General features: G+C 41.7%; 1 long non-coding RNA gene across 1 annotated transcript; it reads left to right on the forward strand.

Moving 5' to 3' along the window:
- The first annotated feature begins 943 nt into the window (after positions 1-943).
- LOC111946387 lies at positions 944-2,554 on the forward strand. Its single transcript, XR_002872086.1, has 3 exons — positions 944-1,079; positions 1,301-1,390; positions 1,519-2,554. It is a non-coding gene; the product is annotated as an uncharacterized LOC111946387 (long non-coding RNA).
- The last annotated feature ends 1,052 nt before the right edge of the window (positions 2,555-3,606 follow it).

Raw genomic sequence — 3,606 nt, forward strand, 5'->3', positions numbered from 1 at the left:
GTGCATGATCACTGATAATAATTGGATGAATGTTGGAACTCTTAATATATTTTAAAATAGATTTACTGACTAATAAATAATGTAAATGAGAATGTGAATGATGAACTAGAGAGAAGAAGGTGAACCCCTTAGTGTTTGGGTGACATGAGCGCCAACCGTCGCAGAGACCCACATCATTCATGTATTGCTTTAGGATACTTGCAGACCGCCATGTGCGCTGGTTTGCTGCTGTGCTGAGTCTGTCAAGTTCAGGATCCAGAGTCATATTGATGTCTCCTCCTATAACGATTGTGGAGTCAGAGTGAACTGAGAGTGAGGTGAAGAATCTGTGAAAAAAGGAATAGTCGTCAACATTCAAGCCATAGATACTGGCTATGCAAAGGTCATTGTTCTGAACCGATAGATTAATGACTACAAATCGGCCTTCTGGGTCAGTAACTGTATCATTACGAGTAAAATTCATTTTTTTTACTAATTAAGACAGCAACTCCTCTTTGTATGTAACTGTAACTAGCAGAATACATGAATCGAAACTGTGGGCAGCACAGGAAATGATCAGCTGATTTAGATAAGTGGGTCTCCTGTAGTAAAGTTAGATCCCCTTTAAGATCATTCAGGTGGTTTAAGACATTCATTCTCTTTGGCCCAGAGCCAAGTCCACGCACATTCCAGCTAACAATGTTAAGACCGGACATAACTACCCCAACTGTGAGAGTGTAAGGCTAAATAATGCATGTGCTAGTCCGTGCGCACGTGCCCATTGCAACCTCTGGATTTTTGATTGCACAACATAAAACAGTTTGGAGTCTAAACAAGTTTTTGTTTTACTGAGAAAAACAAAAACTGGTTTTAAAGAATGGACCTGATATCTTGACAGTTGTAAAGATAAAAAAAACTCAAACTCTGCCCCATTTGCCTCCAACTGTCTAATATGGGATGAAATGTTCTTGGCTGTCATGATGATGAAGGCGTTCCCTACAGACATGGAACAAAGTTCTATGTGAGCCCCGCCCTCTTTGAGTCTGATTTAAGGATGAGACTCAGCCTCAACCAGCAGAACTTCAGCTTCAGCTGCTCTGGTGAGTTTTCTTGATGTCCTGCTTTCATTCATTTGATTTTTTCATCAAACATTCTTCTAGAATGTCTCCATTTCTTTCAAATGATGCTGTGGTCTTTGTCCTGTTTTAGTTCTTTAGAAAGTTCTTGGTTTTTGTGTATTTTCTACAGACAAATGTCAGGATCTTGGTGTGTTTTAGGCTAGGAGTTGGTTAAGATTGTTGGATTTTCTAATCTTTTTCAGTCTGGTCCTGCTCCAGACCGTCTTCAGAGGAAACAACTTCTCCCAGAAGTCTAAGGGAAGAAACTTTTCCTCCTTTTGCAACAAATTCAGGTTTGTCAAATGGATCAAGTTTGAAAAAGTCATTTGGTTCAACTGTGTTTTTATAATGACCAAAGCAAAATATCTGTTTCTTTATCTTCATTAACTGTCATTCTAAAAGAGATTTTTTTCTGTTTTAGACATTTAGCTTCAAGTCAACGACAACATGTCATACATGTCACCAATGAGCATTGTTGGTGGACAAGGAGGATGTCCATTTAATTTTATTGGTGCAAAAACTGGAGCTCTGCTTAAAAAGCTGGATGTCTGTGTCGGACCAACCCAAGTGAGATCTATAACGGTCCTGATGTCTGACGATGTTAAAGAGACATTTGGGACATCAAAGGGAGCCAATGATAAAATGCTCTCTTTCGATTTTGAGGGAGATGAATATTTTTCCTTACTCACTCTTTGGCCCAACAATAATGGAGAATATCTGGGTGGCATTAAATTCAAAACAACAAAGGGAAACACTTTTGAGGCTGTTATGACAAATGGAAAACTTTCAATGCCGCCGACAAAAGTAGATGTTGGCTCTGGAATGTGTTTTGGAGTTCAGGGCAGGTCAGGAACCGAAGTTGATGCACTTGGGTTCATGTTAATCAAAGATCCTTAGTAAGTTCCTAACCGGTTCTAGAGGGCTAGATGGTGAAACAACAACCTGTGTGGGTTCAGCTTCTTAATGAGGACAGAAATAAATGTGTTTGACAGAAATGATTTCAACTTCTAGCCTCCAGACAAAGACAACAGCTAATGATATCTGCTGTCATGAAAAGGGTTTGGTTCTTTGAAACAATCAGATGACATCTTTGAACAGATGTGTTCCTGCTGCATCTGTGGCTGATGGGGACAATCACCTCTTTGATGGTTTCTCTTTGATTTCTTCATCTGGTTTGTGGTTTTTTCTTGGACTTTTACTGCAGTTTTCTGAATGTTTGCATCAGATTTTTGGATTTGCTGTCATTTTTCCTGCTGTACTGAGAAACTCCTGATGGTTTTCCTGTTATTGTCACTGGAATCCAATGTTTCTGTTGTCCTCATCATCTCTTCTGGAAATGGCATTCTATCAGTAAATCTTGTTGGTGTGGACGCTGGAAAAAGCCCTTCAGTTCATGTCAAATCACTGTTTGTGCTCATCTAGTCTGTATGATTTGGAAAATAAAAACCTCAACCAAATCAGGAGTGCTATGAATTCTTAGACTGAACACAAATACATGTTGAAACATTTCTACCAGTTTGTGAGCATCCCTAAAGATGTAGGGGGTTAAGCCCCTCCCACAAGGAAGGTGGCGGCAACACCAATGTCACGTCTGGATGATGCAGATGCCGACCAATCACAAGAGACGGCAGCTCAACAGCTCCAGAACAATAAGGAGGTCAACAGAGACGTCTTTCAAGAAAAGACAACCATACACACACACACACACACGCTCCAGAGGGGAGCTGTCAGGTACCGGCCATCAAAAGGAAGCTTCAGCCAAGGTTGTGTGGAGGCCACTTCATCCTGAATACACCTGTTCTTTTTCAATTCCAGTTCTTTGCATCATGAGGCTCAATTGCTGCATTATGATTTCCCCTTTACTTGCTGCAAAGTGAAGCCACCAGAAAACTAAAACTAAACTGAATTCAGGCCTCTCCCACACCGAAAGCTGAGACAGGTTATGTACAAAACGCAGATATTTAATAATAAAAATACCATTGTTAAAAGACCCAGAAAGACACAAACCCTAACACCACAAATGATAGGTCATGCCAAAGCCAGAACACCATCCTCCTACAGTTCCAGTGTTTGCTCCCAAGGTTCAGCAACAAGTCCTGTTAGCCATGCCCATGGCGTCCACCAACAGAAGCTGACGCCCTTCTGTTGTCCGGTCTTCAGGCTCCAGAGGCATCCGGTGAGTCACCTTTATAAACCCTCTGCAGGTGAGGAGCTGGTGGACACAGGAAGAACCAATTTACTACATGGTGCTCCACCTGCCACACAAATCTTTGAATCTATCAAGGCTCTCCTCAATCCTGTTGACACAGGATTAACGCTTATGAGGAAGAAGAGGATGAGGACTTTGGAGACGGGCTATCTGTCACCTGAGCTGTAACCACTAAGGCAGTAAAAGAGCTCCTGAGTTTCAAGGTGGGGGGGTTGGATAAGCTCTTAACCGAGTGGTGTTCCAACCACTGGGGAATCACACTCCTCAGCCTCTCAGTCTATTCCAGGGTTCTGGAGAAGA

Source organism: Oryzias latipes, chromosome 19 (assembly GCF_002234675.1).
Source record: "Oryzias latipes chromosome 19, ASM223467v1".
Lineage (NCBI taxonomy): Eukaryota > Metazoa > Chordata > Actinopteri > Beloniformes > Adrianichthyidae > Oryzias > Oryzias latipes.